The following is an 18,026-nucleotide window of genomic DNA, read 5'->3' on the forward strand; positions in this document are numbered from 1 at the left end:
AGGTCGATCAGAGACTCTAAACTGACCATTGGTGTGAGTGCATGTATTTGTGTGTGTAATATGGTAGAAAGTACATGTCAGGGTTAACCACTTGGTAGTCTGAAGAGTGGCTCGTTCTAGGTGATCTGGTCAATGTTGATATGACTGCCCAACTCTATGTACTAATGGGAAAAAGGGTAATGGTGCCTAATATTTTTGGGTGTGTGTATATGTATATGTATATATATATATATATATATATATATATATATATATATATGAGTGTGTGAGAAATAAATAAATATATAACAGATTATCAAGTTTTCAGAAACTCAAAATTCATATAGCCTGGACCATATGATCAAGTTTCCGAAAACTCAAACATCCAAAAAAAAAAAAAAACATAAAAATCTAGTTTTTTCATGGGGCAATCCCCCTTGCACCTCCCAACCCTGCAAATTTAATATATCAACTCTGATATGCAGTAAATTTCCCTTTCTGCACTGCACCGCGTTCTCCATTCAAAACCTTTAAGTTTCTGGAAACTCAGTCATATGGTCCCAACCATATCAATTTTGAGTTTTTGAAAACTCGATCATCTGATAGGGATCTATATATATATATATATATATATATATATATATATATATATATATATCTATACATACAAACATACACAGACACAGAGCTTTCACAGCAGGGCAGCCCAGAGGTGTAGCCAAGAACACGCAGGAGAGTACTGAACTGGTTTATTAAAACACTTAGAAGGATTGAGCGCTTTCGTTAAAAACCTTTTTCAGAATCAATGTACACCACCAAATACCATCCTTAAATACCTTCCCCCTAAATCACATATCCAGTAAAATCTCACCATTAATTATTACATTGAAATTCAACACGTCATAGTTAAAAAAAGAAACACACATTTGTAAATATAAACATATGTACATATATACACCTAGAGCATTCCTATGTTCCCCCTTCCTGATATCCAAGCCATGTTCATAAATAGCAACTGTAATTCTGTAGGGGTGATTTATTTGGCCAAGTGTCAGAAATGTGAGTATTTCTATGTTGGAAAAACCAAGAGAAAATTAAGAGAGCGTATTTATGAACATGGCTTGGATTGATATCAGGAAGGGGGAACATAGGAATGCTCTAGCCAAATATGTCATGGAATATAGTGACCATTGCTTTGGTTTCTTTGTGTTAGAATGTGTGGTAAAGGACCTCGGGGCAGTGGGAAGACATCCTGGAGGAAAAGGAATTATGTTGGCAGATTAAATTGAATGCCACAACCGCCACCCAGTTTGAATGAGGGTTTTTCTATTTCCAGTGTTTTAAAGCACAAATCTTATATTTTATAATTTGAAATATTGCATTATTTTTGCATATGTGTATTAGCCTGGGAATGGGTATATATATGTACATATGTTTATATTTACAAATGTGTGTTTCTTTTTAAACTATGAGGTGTTGAATTTCAATGTATTAATTAATGGTGAGATTTTATTGGATATGTGATTTAGGGGGAAGGTATTTAAGGATGGTATTTGTTGTTGTACATTGATCCCGAAGAAGTTTAATGAAAGGGCTCAATCCTTCTGTTTTAATAAACCAGTTCAATACTCTTCTGTGTGTACTTGGTTACACCTCTGGGCTGACCTGCTGTGAAAGTTTGTACAGTTTGGTCTGTTTTTGGTTTTGTGGTTACCTAGTTTTGTGTTGTGGATTATCAAAAATGTCCAGTTTTATTTCATGGCAAAAAAGCAGTAGTATAGCATCTTTCTTACACATCCTCATAGTGCACCAAAGTAACTTTGTGAGCAAAAAGAAATAATACAACTGCCTCAAAACCCTCTCCCAGTATTCTGTTCCCTTCAGGCTGCTGAGGGGAGAGCTATACTTGGCATACAAGGCATCATCGGACCCTACACTGATGGACATGCATATCCGCAAACAAACAGCACAAGAATTACCCATTCTAAGGACTTAAACCTTGCCTGTGATATAAATGGGACCTGATGGAGAGTCAGGTATGTATCTCAGAGACGACTACTTCTGTGGAACAGGTTCCCTATCCATGCGAAGCAGAGTTTCTCCCCATCCCAATTCAATTCCAGCTTGGACAGTTGGATAGGTAATAAGAAATTCACCCCTGGTTTGGAACAAATGTCTCTACTGGACAAAGGCAAGACATGGTTAATCTCCCAGGCCTCTTGTAAATGTTTCATTTCCCAAGCCCCCACGTATACTCAACAAGGGTACCAGAACTTGTCTGAGATTCGATGTTCATGGCTGTGCTTATAAAGGCCCCAGTGGCATACCTCTCAACTGTCCCTGATTTTAACTCTGTCCCTCTTAATCCTTCCTAAAACTAGTGACTTTTGGAGGAAAGGTGGTGAATTACACTTAATGAATAATGACAATAATTAAGAGTTATAGACTTCTTTTACTTCAGAAAATGTGTATCAATTCATATGCTCTGATTCTGTCAATGTTTCAAATTAATAGCAGTAATATTTTAAAAGTGTGCCTGATTGTCCCTGATTTTTTCTTGACTTGACCCTGAATCTGTTGAAATTTGTCCCCGATTGGTTGAGAGGTCTTCCCAATGGTCATTAGCCTAGTACACACCTATGAACCTAAGTACTTTTTTTTCCCATAAAACAGGGCAACAGTTGTTTCCAAAGCAAGCCAATTATTCCTTCTTGCATTGCTAGGAAGCAGGAATCAATACTTATAGCAAACAGATGCTCTCCTGTAAAGTCTCCACTCTGGATTCCTTCCCAAGAAAATATTCTGGTTTTCTCAGAATTGTCCACAGCAATTCCTCCTTACCACAGCATAATACCCAGAACTTGACATTCAAGATATGCATTTCTCTTTTATGAGAGGCCTCTGTACTTTGTGAGAGTGTATACTATATAAAACACCTCCTTCTTAAGCTCAAGCCTTTGTCTCCCTCCGTGGACAATCTACTTCCTTTCTTAATCAAACTAGCAGCTAACTCCTAAGCCTACCCCATCTCTACTCTTATAAACCAATATATTAGTGAATCCCCTGTTTCCTTAATCTGGAAACACTTCTGTACCATACTCTCCATAAGGGAGGCAACTCCACAGAACTAATATCCTATGTTACTCTCCAAACTCTCTGACCTCAACCTTTTCAGTACCACTATTTCCTGGTTCTCTAGCTGTCTCACTAATAGACAGCAATCAGTTAAATGGCTCTCATCAAAACTGGTGTTCCTCATGGGTCAGTTCTCAGTCCCTTATTATTCAATATCTTCACTAATTACTTGCTTTCTTCCTGTCCTGACTTCTCTATCATACAATATGCAGATGACTGCACAGTCATTTCTACCTCAGACTGCCTCTGTGACCTTCATCTCCTGACCCAAAACTCCTTCAACTCTATTGAACAATGGCTCTCCAATAACCAACTTATCCTAAACCCTAAAAAGACTAAGTTTTTTTTCTTACCTAAATCTCACACCTCAAACCTACCTTCTGCATTACATCCCTTGACAACACTGTCATTAATGATGAAACACGCACCAAACTGCTCAGAGTCATCTTGTATGACCAGTTCAAATTCGACCACTATGTCCACCACTGCATCAAAAAACACATCAAAAACTGGGGCTGCTATACAGAAGTAACAAATTTCTCACAAAAGACTCTAGACTTCTTGCCCATGCTTTCCTTCTTCCTAGTCTTCTCTACAGTTCACAAATACTAACTATACTACAAGTTTCTCTCCTTTCCAAAATGGAATCCGGCTATAACAAAGTTGCAAGATTTGCTGCTAACCTTACCTCAAAGACACATCACTGCCAGTCCCTCAATCTGTTACACTGGCTAAAGTTCCACCACCAACTTATCTACTCCCAACTCTGTATGATTAATTCCGTCATAAACAGACCCTCTGCCTGCACTTCTATCACCCCACTTATCCCATGTTATACCCCTTCCAGAACTTTCAGGAGTTCCAACCAACAACTGCTGGAAATTTACCAACCCACAAAATTCATAGGCCAGAATCTGTATAGCTACACTCCCACACTATCCTGGAACAAACTACCCTTGTGCATCAGAAACATAGCCCATGCACAGGAATTCAAAAAAGCATTTAAACAACATCTACTATATACCTAGAGCTGTCACTGTAGTAAGTCTAACACAAACCACCCTCCCTAATACCATCTCTCTCCCAACCTATCTGCCCTCCACTATCGCTTTAGTAGTATCTGCTCTACCCTCCTTATTACTCTCAATATTCACTTCATTACAAGCTCGTACTACCATTCTCTAAACTTCTAAACCTGGACACAGCACTATGCTGCGTGTCATCCTACCTGCCTTTTCAAAACATAACTACCTCTAACTTCTCACAATTTTTGTACATTAGTTATTTGACTATGAGCTACTAAACACAATTTGTACTCCTATTCCATGTTTGTGAGCTTTTGTGAATTTAATCTCTTTGTATTTTTTCATCACATCTGTGAGCAATTTCCCTTTTCTTAAAGCTCAGTTGTATTACATACTTACCTGACACACTTCTGTATGTATGTGTGTGTGTGTGTATGTGTGTGTATATATATATATATATATATATATATATATATATATATATATATATATATTTATTTTTTTTTTTTTTTAAGCTGTATGAATTGTAATTATACATTTTTGCTTCTCTGTGGATCTTGTGGATTGTAACTGTGCAAATTTGTTTCTTCTGTGGAGCTTTTCTCCCCGAGCCTCAGCTGAAAAAGGGCAGTAACCCAGTCAAACTTTCCTGGTCAACAAATGTCAAACAAATAAATATGGTAGGACTGTTGCCATCTCTTTTATAAATCATTTAATTATATAATTGGTTTCATGAACTAAACTGTACAGGAATCCTCTCTGCATAGTACAAAATTATTTAACCTTAAAACATCAGTTCTGTTTACATCAGGTTTTAAAGCAATAGTCCAAACTATGACTATTTACTCAGTTTTACATACCTTTCTCCCAAGAAACAGCACACTTTGTTACAATATGTGTATTTCTTCCAGGTGTTTTATGTGAGGGTGTATACTGTCAATTAATAATCAAGCTTGCCTTTTCATTTCATTTTCTAAATGTATATATATATATATATATATATATATATATATATATATATATATATATATATATATGGATTCCTATTACAAGAACGAAAGTTCACTACTTCGAACTTGTAATAGGAAGCCTCACTTCTGCGAAAGTTCACTTTAATGAAAGTGAACTTTCACGTAAGTGCACTTCACCAAAAGCACCACAGCACAGTGGAGGACATAAAAAAACAAGCTATGTCCTCCACTATGGTGCAATAGTCACAGACCTTAGGGTTAAGGCACGGGTTAGGGCAAGGGGATAGTTAGTAAAGCTATCCCCTTACCCTAACCCATGCCCTAACCCTAAGGTTCGTGACTATCGCACCATAGTGGAGGACTCTGCTATGTCCTTCACTGTGCTGCAGTTATCACAGACCTTAGGGTTAGGGCACGGGTCATGGTAAGGGGATAGCCCTATGGGCTATCCCCTTACTATGACCCGTGCCCTAACCCTAAGGTCCGTGGGTACTGCACGGAAGTTCAGTACAACACCCATTATTGCACTGAACTTTGCATAAGTACACTTTCGATTAAGTGCACGTTCGCTGCAGTGAGCATTCCATGCACTATTTTGAATTAGTGAAAATTCGATCTAGTGTATGGAATCCATATACACACATAACATTTTAATATTTTTGTATCTGTCATCTTGTTATCATGAGATTGTAAACTTCCTCTCTGGATTCTGGCTGAAGTCTGTCTACTTGTCAGTCCACTACCCTGATTAATATACAGTAAATAAAATGGTTCTCTGTTAGCTTTCAGAAACAGAAGAATAAGGCCACATTATTTAGTGAGGTAAAGCTATGACTATGCCACAGGCAACCCAGGTTAAATTAGCAGGCCAGGTGTCCACTGGAGCTGGTATGGTGAGGCCGGGAGTGCCTATACTGGGGGTAGGAGGGGTGGACTGAGTTCCATAATCCTTTACAGAAGTAACAATGGAAAGGATGGCATTCATGTACCAAACGCAATTGTATTGTACCCTCATTGTTAGTGCATGCGAAAACACTGGGGGGATAAATGGCTCCTGTGGTGAAAACAATCACTTTTTCTCTGCAAAGAGGAGTTAGAGCCTATAACATAAACTGTCATTGCCAGGGTGTCAGCAAAAACACAAAGCACCTAAGTGGCTGGCTGGATGATGACTCCCTCCTGAAGCTTCCCTCACCATACTGAGGATATCCATTACAAAGGAATGGGATCAAGCCCAATTTTGGGAGACTTGATGAGGCATGACAGAAAAAAAAAAACACAAAAATAAGTCCATATTAGTATAAGAAAAAGACTGCAAGGCCACTATAATGTAGAAATGTATAGTTAAAATAGCAAGAGGAAACACAATAAGCAGAAGCTAGTGGGAATGTTTTCAAGAACAAAGATGATAGCATTTTTGCAGATACTGTTTAAATGTATATTGTGCTGTTTTCCAGTGACTTCTTGAATGTCCTGTCATTATGAGGTTACTTAACCTGACATTTTGACGATAGTACATTGGTTGTGGGACTCTTAAGACTGCCTTTCTGCTTTTTCTTAAATCTCTTTATTCAACATGACATCTAAAAAGTGACATAGGTGCATAAGCAGTAACAAAAAAATATAATTTCCTTTATTTGCATGCAGTATACATATAAGCTTTCTTTTAACAATTTTATTCATTCCAATATTACCTAAATTGCTCCAGAAGGTTTAAGATGTTTTAGAAGTACTTACGTATTTTTATACTGCAAGCAGACTTCCTTAAAATTTTCCTTCTTAGCATTATCATGTTTGTGTTATTACCACAAATTCAATTTATTTTTATGTAATTTGCTCCTTCCCTTCTGTAAAGATCTCTTATCTCCTTTTCAATATTTGGCACTTCAGGTACAGTTGATTTAGATTTTGATTTACTTTTTTTAGTATTTTTTTTTTTTTTGGTGGGGGGAGTAGCATTAAGGTTAGTAAGGGCTTACTTGGTCTGGGCAATTCAGATTCTGTAACAATAAACACAAAATAAGCCACTGCTGCCAAAACAATACTCAAACCCAGAAAACAAAACTCAGTCAACTCCAAAACCAATGAAAAGGAATCATTCCACTGTCAAGAAACATTAACATATGGTTGATTTATTAAAGAAACAACAATCAGTTAAGCTCTTTCATCTCATCAAACGAGACTTCATCACAACTATTGCAAGTTACTTCTCTGCTTTATATACTTAGTTACATCAATTAAGCAATTACAACAGGCAATTAACTCATTAAAAAGCGAACATGAAAAAAATCATTAAATAAGTAATACATACATATATATATATATATATATATATATATATATATATATATTGCACACAGTTTAAAAATACTTTTGCATTTACTTCCAAACAAAAATCCTAAACCTTCTGAAGTTTGTTGCATACTTGGGAGCTGTACAGATGTTACTCCCCTCGATTGTTCCTTTGTATATAGCCTTTCCATTATTTCTCCACAAATCTTTAATAGCATCTCTGTTTATTACAGTTCTCATTCAGTATTTTTCATGCCCTACTCACTATCCCTTTTTACTAGCAACTTCTGTCCTAGAGCCAACTACAGACTTTATGAGAGCTCTTCTTTCATTTAGCAATCCCCTGTCCCTTTATCTATACTTTATCTGTCTCTGGTAGGAAAAGTTGTCCAAACTTCTGCTTGGCCTCATACTATTCTATTACCTTTTCCTCTAGTTATTTGCTCCCAAAACATTGGATCTTTTTCTGATTTTCTCCAGTAAATTCCATCTCCCTTTTGCCTTCTTTTTTTCCGTCCTATTTGTAGTCCTTCCTGTTAGTAAAATCTCCTTTCTCCATTCCCATGTTGGCTTAGTTCTTATAATATTTTCTGCTACTTTAATCATAAAATATTCTGCATGGTTGTCCTTATTATCCTTAAGGACTTGCATCCAAAATATTATTCTCTACTTACTTCCTGAACTTGCCTGTTTCATCACCATGGCTTTCCACATTGACTTACAACTTTCTACTTATGTTTTGTATATAAGCCTTAACTGTATAGCTCAAACCTAGCCTTTCAAATTAAGTGATCCAAAACCACCTTGTTCTATGGGGAGAATCCACATACCCGACTTAACGCTTGCTTTCTTTGACTCCCAAATATATTTCTTTAACTCTCCAGTAATTGTGGTCCACAACTTCTTCTCCTGTTGATAAAAATATGTCTGACTTTTGTATAAAACTGAAGTAACTAGAAACATTTTAACTGCTTCTACCTTTCCATGCATATCCATAATCAAGAACTTTCACCTACTCACTTTCTGTTTTAGTCTTTTCCCACATATCTTCAGATGCCATAGTAGAATCCTTATTAATCCATACACCTAAATACCTCTTACCATGTCCCCATAAATATGAGTAGTGCTGAGCCAATTCATAGGTACATAGTTTACTGCTATAGCCTTTTTTATCTTCATTATTTTGTATCCTGAAAAGACTTGAAACTCCTAAAATGTTCCATAACTAAAATATCCTTTTCTGGATTTATAAAGTACAAAGTAATATCTGTGAATAAAGCAAACTTATTGATTACCATACCTGTTATATCCTTGAATGTGTTTCTCTGCTAATTGCTCTAAATATAAAGCAAGTGACAAGGTGGAAAGTGGATACCTCACCTTGTTCCTCTGTTCAAACACAGATTGTTGAAGAGAAACCCTTCCACCTTAATTCTTGCCTCCAGCCCTTCATATACCCTACTAATCAATCTTATTATACTTTCAGTGAAGGCAAATGTTGCCATTACCTTACTCAAAATCCCAGCTGACTTTGTTGAATGCTTTCTGTGCACCAAGACCTAACAACCATAGTGGTGTTTTCATAAACTCTGCTTTCCTCTGGATCATTATTGTTGCCAAATAATTGTCTCCCCTCCAGAAAACCACACAAACATATCCGTCAGTTGTGGAAGCACATTTGCCATTCTATTAGCTAGCATATCACATAAACATGTTGCAATCATGGTTTAAAATTGAAATGAGTATGTACAGCTTTCTTCTAATTTCTAGTACTCCTGCTCCTTTAAAATACTGTTAAACAAAAACCTTCCAATCTTAATCACTTCCTTCTCTCGTAACTTTCACATTTCCACAAGACTACCACATTTCTGGAGATTTCACTTATGCAATACCATTTTTATCTCAACTTTTACGATGTTGACTATTAACTGTTGGCCTTCATCTGCCTCTATCATTAGTATAATTAAGTCTTTCATACATATTTCCGTTTGTGTCTTTTCTTTGTTTCCACATTCCTCTGCTTTATAGAAACTAATAATTCTGAAGTATCTGTAATATTGTAATTGGAGCTGTGGTTATTTTTCTTGTTATAAGCTCCCTGGGTTTTGCAACAACCCTTTCTTTCTGCTGCATAAGTTGATGCACTAAAAGATTTTGTGCTCTGGAGAGGTTAACAGCAACCCGTTTAAGATTGCCTTTATGCTTTGAGTAAATCTGCATTTTATTTTCTGTTTTGAGTAATCAGTTTGGCTTAGTGTGTTGGCCATCTTGGATTTAAGGTGCAATTTGATCCAAAGGAGAGGCAGATGCATTATTGCAGGTCTTGAATACCTTATAGCACTCGAGCTTCAGATTTCACTTGCTTTTTCATTGGTTAGTTTATATTATTGATTGATTCTTACTGCACAGAGTGTAGCTTTGGATTTTCTTTTAATAAGCCCCAGAGGCTGCACCACATGTACTCATTGTTTAACTAGTTGAAGTATTTTTAAATCGTAAGAAAATACTTTATTTTTCTGTGTGCACTTAAGTTGCCAAATTGATGCAGCCATTTAGAGCTGCTTTCTGCATTGCTTGATACTGTTTCTGCATTTTATTTTGTGTTTTTAGTAATCTGTTTGGACTGGTGTATTATAGTGGTTTGATATAAGTGATGAATTATTGCAGGTCTTGCATAGCTTGTAACACTTTGGCTTTAGAGTTTACTTATTTTTCAGTGGTTATTCTGTTTTCTTGATTAATGCTTACTGCCCATAGCTGTGCAAGAGCAGCTCTGCGGTAGTTTTATTTGCATAGTAGGCAGTGTGTGTAAGGAAATTCTCTGTTCTTGTACTGTTGAGAATGTACCTTTAAGTACTGTGAGTGAGCTACTTTCTTCTACTCCATTAAAAAAAATTTCACTGGGCTGCACATAGCTGTGCTGAAGTGAGCTTATGAGCAGATATTTACAGTCCTCCTCTTGGCTGCATAGTCATGCATTTCTCCAGTCCAACAAATGTTCCCTTGTATTATTTCCCCTGCCCCTCTCCAGTCCATGCAAACTTTCATCATGCAGCAGTACAGGTCATTATGGAGAGACAGCAGACAGATCAATCTGTTACCAGCCTTATAGCACATGGTTTCCTAAGGCAGTCTAAGAACTGACTTATACTCACTAAAAATAAACTCTACTTAACCCAAAGGACTCTCTTTGAGAAATGTAAACAATTAACTAAACTGGAGGTGCCCCTGTCTATTAATAGTAGCATGCATAGAGCTTAAAACAGTCTTACTCCCACCCACACCTGTGGAACATCCACATACTGTAAACACAAAGCTGTCTCATACTGATAGAGTTAAAAATCTCTACCAAGACATCCTAGAACTCCTAAACCTAGGCTTTAGCTTAAACCCTCAAATCTTTCTCATGCATGCTAACCAGCATCGACAGGTTTAAACCAAAGTACAGCATGTTCTGGCACTAAACTAAACACAGTCACACAAAAGGGTCTCACAACCAATATGCAGAAGCCCAAGCTTGTACATCTAGCAATGTCCTGGTCATAGGTGACTAAATAGTTAGAGACTCAGATACTACACTCATTAGGCTGAGCAAGGACAGGGTGGTGGTTATTTATGTCTCGTGTGCCAAGCTCCACAATGTCACAAGGGCCCTCAACTCCATTCACTCCAGGCACACATGTAACCTGATCATTGCTCATGTGGGAATGCAGCTCCCTAGATCATATGATGACTGATATGATGGAGCTCTCACAGTATGCATCTGAAATGGGTGTCAAACTAGTATTGAGCTGTATCCTACCATCACCAAGAATGATGTATAAATGCAAACAAAAGATAACTGAATTAAATTACTGGGTCAGCTACTGGTGTCATTCTAATGGGATCCAATACACACACACACACATTTTATATACATATATACACATATATATATATATGTGTGTGTGTATATATATATATATATATATATATATATATATATATATATATATATATGTGTGTGTGTGTGTGTGTGTATATAAAATCAGTCTGTTAGTAAATAATTGACAACCCTAGCTGCTTTGCTACATATCGCCTGCATCTCTGTCCTCATGGTTTCTATATATTGACCATTACTTTTTTCCTTGCCAAATCCCTTTTTTAAGAAAGTTTAGGTTCTTCAAATTGCATACATATCCATTCAAAATCAAAACAATATTAACAGATGTCATTACTCAATGCTAAATGCCTTAACGAAATGTTGTACTCCTTATAGGCATTTCTAACCCTGAAAAATGTAAATATGTGGTTAATTGCACTTAAACATGGTTTCAGAACAGTGATATTGCTCCCACAGTAAAGGGATTTAATGTTGTCTTACTCCTTTAGACCCAACTCTGAATTGGAAAGCATAGCTGAAGGGGGACTGTTAAGAAACTATTTCACCTCTAGAGTTGTTAACATAGTACAAGGACAAACTCTTCCACATCCATCTCATAATAAACAAAACCCAGTACCACAATGTTATCAACTACCCTACCCCTTTCATTACCCTGTCAAACCATGAGATAGTATGTAAACAAATTAGCATCCTCCAATATTGTGCCAAACACTATCCCGTTGGTGACTTTAACTATCATTTCATAAACTGGGAACCTATATTACCATAAATAGGTATGCACAAAGATTCATGGAATTCATTAATTCCATCTGCTTAGACAAACTAGTCAAAACCCCAGTTAAGGGCTCAACAGTACCAGACCTTGTGCTTAATATCCTAGCCCACCTCTGCTCAACACATGTAGTTATCAAATCACTGGTCAGATCTGAGCACCATGCAGTAACTCATACTGTAAGTGCAAGATCCAAGTTACCTCATAACCCCTCCATTTTCAGAGGGTATTCCAAGGCAAATCTACTCCATCTAACTGATGACCTGATGAAATTCAAACACCCTCCTTACCTGAATGACCCCACATCACACACAGCCTTATCCATGCATACGTTCTATGCCCAGGTCCAGACTTACAATGAAGCTGAAGACCCCATAAGGTATAAATACTCTGCCGACTTTAAGAACAAATCTATTTGGTTGACCCCCCCCCTCCAATAGTAACAAACCATACAATAACAGGAAGAAAATTGTAGCCATAAAAGCACTAACTTCCCATCCAGTAGAGAAGGAATCAAAAAGATTAACTTAGAAATAAAATCAAATAATCCAAAAGCAAATATAAATGGAGAATTGCCACCCATTCCTAGGATGACCACAAAGCCTTTCTTAGCTACATTAAGAACCTCAGAAGCAATACCCAACAATACCCAGAGTTAATACAAAGTAACATCACCTCAGGATACCAACATATTGGTTGATAAATTCAACTCAGACTTTACTCTCTATGTCAACATCCAGAGCACATTAGTAAGCCTATACCCCCTGACCAGCTCTGAACAAATCAAGTGCTCTACTAGGCCAGTGATGGCAAGCCTATAACACGTGTCAAAGGTGACACATGCCACAACGTTTTGGGTGACACACCAGCGATCACCAACACTCAAGTTACCAAAGACACTGCTTTTGCATTCGTTCCTCATGTGAAGTGCACTGAATTATTTTGTGCCAGGAGCTTTTGACATGCCAAACACAAAAAGTTCACCATCACTGGCTAGGCTAAGAACATTAACTCGATGGGCCCAAATAATGTTCCAGGCTGTTTTCTTGTCAGCACCAAACATTGCTTGGCTGATTTGTTATTAAGTCTATTCCATCTCAGTCTCCCCACTTGGTTCATGCCAGAGGTATAGAGAAAGTACAGGTGTGTAAAAATTTAACATAATGGTTGATGTCCTCTTCACTGTTGCAGTATTTCTTACAATAGGTATCCCTGCTAATGGCAGCCCAACATCCAGCCAGTATACCAAAGCCTTTAGGTTACCTAAGATACGCAGTATGTCACATGTATGCTCCCCGCATATAGTGTAAGGCATAAAGGTGATATTCAAATGTACCACTCTCACAGCTGAGAATCCCAGTCAGAACAGCAGTCCAAGGAGTAGAGCGGTAACAAGTACATCAGGAAGAGAAAAGAACCAGGGGGAGGAGGGAGGGAGTGAATGCTGCAACAGTGAAGAGAAGGACATCTATTGTTTTGGTAAGTTCTTACACAGTTGTACTATGTCCTTCCATTTCACTGTTGCAATATTCCTTACAGTAGGGAGAGTGTAAAAGCTCAGGAAGAAGAGAGGGAGGGGGAAGGACCAACAGAGCCCTCTAGGAATCCATGAAGAATGGCCCTAGCAAAACCAGCTCTAGCTCTGGATATCACATCCAACTTATAGTGCTTGGTAAATGTATGCACAGAAGTCCAGGTAGGTGCCTCAAGAACAGAGTTAGTATTCATACCTTGAAAAAAGCACCAGAAGAAGCTACAGACCTAGTGGAATGAACCTAAACAGAAGAAGAAAAGCTATTGCCATGAAAGGAATAACAAAAATAAATGGCTTTAGAAATCCAAGCAGAAATAGTCTGCTTGGAAACAGCCAATCCTAAGGATCTAGGATGAAAAGAAACAGAGCTTATCAGATTTATGAAAAGTCTTAGTCAAATAAAATCTGAGTTATCTATGCATATCGAAAGTGTGCAGCACCTTCTCACTAGCAGACTGTGGAGAAGGGGAAAAGGTGGGCAGATGAATAGACTGATTAAGAGACAACTCATTGACCACCTTGGGTATAAAAGAAAGATCAGTACACAAAGGGACACCCTGTCCTTATGAAAAACTAAAAAGGAGGGCAAGCCATAATCGCTTGAAGCACTGACACCCATCTGGCAGAAGTAAGGGCTAACAAAAGTGCAGTCTTCCAAGAACAATGCTGTAAGGAAGCTGTAGCTGCATGCTTAAAAGGAAACAATCAATTTTTACAAAACTAAGATCCCAGGGAAGGGGGGACAGGCTTCCTGGGGGGCCTAATATGAAGCACACCTTTAAGAAACTGTTTAGCCTCAAATCTAGAACTGAACAGAGGTGATAAAGGCAGACAAGCAGAAATAGCTGATAAGCAGGCCTTATCAGAAGAATAAGCCAACCCAGCATCGAGCAGTTCACACAGATAAGCTAGAACCAAAGGAACATCCACAGAATGTGGATTCAGGTTTCAAGAAAGACACCAAACAGAAAACATCTTCCACTTGGATAAGTAGGATTTCGTAGCTGCAGTACCCGAAGCACATCCTCAGAAAAAAAAGGTGTCTGTTTTGTTTGTCTTTTTGGCTTTTCCCGGTTAGGGGTTGCACAGTGGAACTCCGGTCCGCTAATGATTGGCAGTAGATTTTTTTATGGTGCTGAGTTGCCAGCCCGACGCCCAACCTTCAGCGAAGGCACGCCCATTCACGCATGTCTTTCAGAGGCCACTCGACTGTGGGGAGGACAATGCAGACTCCACACAAAAGGCACTCCAGCTGAGAATCGAACAGGAGAACCTCTTGCTGTGAGGCAACAACACTAATGCTGTACCACCATGGCTTTCTGTATGGAATCAAAATCCTATCACCCACAGTGCCAGTTGAAGAGTGGACAGGTGGAGATGGAAGAGAGATCCCTTGTCTTGTGTGAGTAGGTCCACCCTGTGAGGTAAGTTGTGAAGAAGAGGGGAACCAAAGCTGTCTGGGCCAAAAGAGTCGCCAGCAAGATTTGTGGAGCATCTAGTTGTATTTTGAACAGGACTTTTGGAATGAGAGGAAGGGGAGTCGAGGCATAAAGAAGCATCCCCTTCATGGAAAAAGAGAGGGCGTCCATTTTCCAGACAAAGGGCATGGGACTCTGGCACAAAATAGAGGAAGTTGTCTGTTCAGAGGGGAGGCAGATAGGTATACTTGAGGAGTACCCCACTTGGTGGACAATGTCCAGAAACACTTCTTTGTGAAGCACCAACACATGGATTGTGCTATGGACCTGCTCAGAGAGTCTGTCACAATGTTCTGATCTGAAGGAATGTAAACTTCCTGAAGTGTCATATGATACTAGATATCTAGTTCCCATACTTGAAGTGCCAACCAGCATAGAAGGTAAGATCTCATCCACCCCTTGCTTGCTGACATACCATATCACTGTAAACACCTTGCGAGGCCCTGGGGAGAATAACAGCTCCTTAGAGGGAAGAGGGGGTTGAAAAGGGAGCCCTAGACTGAGAGTCAAATGTTGAAACCACCACTGTAATTCCAGCTTGAGGAAAGAAAGAAGAGGAACTAAGAAGTCGAGTGGATGAGAATGCTGAAGCCAAACTGACTTTAGTACCACTGAAGTTTTCTCATGGAATTTGGCAAAAGAGAGCATAGGAATGGTGGCCATAAAACCTAGAGGTCTCCAAAACTCTGTGACTGAAGCCAGAGGAAGAAGGGATTGAAAGAAAGAAATAAAAATTAAGGCTTGGGAGGAGTCAGAGATGCCAGCATTGGAACAGTCTAGATCCTGCACTCCAGAAATACGTGATCCTGTGAAGGAGTCAGAAAGGACTTTTGTAAGTTTATGGTGAAACCCAAGCATTGCAAGAGAGAGAAATGGTAAAATGAAGATGCTGCAGTAGAGTCTCTGGAAAGGATGCCTGAAAAGGGAAATCATCTAAGTAGGGAAAGTCCTGTATCCCCCATGGCCTTCAAAAAGCAATCACAGGAGCGAGGCATTTGTTGAATATCCCTGGGGCAGTAGAAAGGCCAAAGGGCAAAGCAGAGAACCAAATGCCAGGAAGCAACAGGGAAACATAGAAACATCCTGATGGGGATGAATAGGGGTAGGAAAATAAGCATCCTTGATGTCCAGAGATACTAGAAAAGCCTAAGGAAGCAGCACAGGGAAAGTACAGTTGTGTACTCTTACCATAAATGTAGATGTTCGAGTGTGTTCACTGTTGCAGTCATGACTATAGGGTTCTTCCTGCCAGCAGCAGCCCCTGATTGGCCAGAGTCCCAAAGTCTGGATCGGGCATCAGCTGAGGTCGCTTTTATCCTGACATCAATGCGCCAGAAGGTATAAAGACCTCAGCTGACGCCATTTCCCCAGTTTTTCTTGCCCAAGATGTCAGGTGCCCAGAAAGAAAAGGCTAAAAAAGAAACCATGCCCAAAACCTCATCAGCCAAAATACCTCATAACAGATAATACTCAAAGAAAAAACAAAAGAGGGGGTAGGAGGGAGGGTAACCTAGACTGCAACAGTGAACACACTCGAACATCTACATTTATGGTAAGAGTACACAACTGTACTATGTCCTTCGTGGTTCACTAATGCAGTCATGACTGTAGGGTTGAGTCCCAAAGCTAAGAAAGGGTGGCTGGAGGAGAAACAGAGGAAGCGGTCACAAAACCTTGCAAAACTGCAGAAGCAAAACCGGCCCTGGATTTAGAATAGAGAAGGAGGTTGTAATGCTTAGAAAAAGTATGTACAGAACTCCAAGTAGCAGCCTCCAAAATATCCTTGGTAGGAACCCCACAAAGAAAAGCTGCTGAAGTAGCAGTAGCCCGGGTAGAATGAGTCCTAACATTAACAGGAACTGGATTACCATAATAAGAGTAACAGAACTTGATGCAATGGGCAATCCACTTGGAAATAGTTTGCTTAGTGATTGCTTTCCCTTGAACAGTAGCAGCGTAAGCGACAAACAACTAATCAGATTTCCGGAATATCTTGGTCCTGTCAGGTATAAATGAAGCTGCCTGTGCATGTCTAAAGAGTGCAAAAGACTTTCTTCCTCACTTTGAGGATTAGGATAAAAGGTAGGCAAATGAATAGACTGATTCAAGGCCACTGCTGAAACCACCTTGGGCATAAAGGTGGATTAGTCCATAGAGATACCCTGTCCTGATGAAAAATAAGGAAGGGTTCCACAGCCATGAGTGCTTGCAATTCCGAAATTCTTCTAGCAGAGGTAATAACTAAAAGAAAAGCAGTTTTCCAAGACAAAAATTTCAAATCCGTGGAAGCTGCAGGTTCAAAAGGAGACAAGGTTAATTTCTCCAAAACATAGTTAAGATCCCAAGTGGGAACAGAAGCCCTCATAGGGGGCCGAATATTCTTAGCCCCTCCAAGAAATTGTTTAAGTAATGAATGAGAAAAAATTGGAGGCTCCATATCGTAATGAGCAGAAATAGCAGAAGCATGAAGCTTAACAGATGAAAAAGATAGGCCCGTATGTAACAACTCTGTCAGATACTGTAAAATCAGAGGAATGTTCGAACAGCAGAATCACCACCCTGGACTTGATTCCAGGAGCAAAATCTTTTTCATTTACCTGCATAAGATTTTCTAGTGCTGGGCCGTCTAGCTTCAAGGATTACATCCATAACCTGTTTGGAAAGGGTAGAGGTGTTCACAGACCCTGGATCCGCCAGGCAGCTAGATTCAGAGTTTTGACATGACTGTGCAGTATCCAGCCGTCCCGTTGAGACAGTAGATGAGAGATTTGAGGCAGAATCCAGGGAGGCTCCTGAACCAGGTTCATCAGAGTGGAATACCAGAATTGCCAAGGCCAATTGGGAGCCAGTAAAATCATTTGCGGTCTGTCCTGTTTTATCTTCAGAAGTACCTGAGGTAGAAGAGGAAAAGGAGGAAAAGCATATACTGAGAGGTGTTTCCAACTGAATGAGAGGGC

This window comes from Protopterus annectens, chromosome 14.part0 (genome assembly GCF_019279795.1).
Source record: "Protopterus annectens isolate FY-2018-M chromosome 14.part0, PAN1.0, whole genome shotgun sequence".
NCBI lineage: Eukaryota > Metazoa > Chordata > Ceratodontiformes > Protopteridae > Protopterus > Protopterus annectens.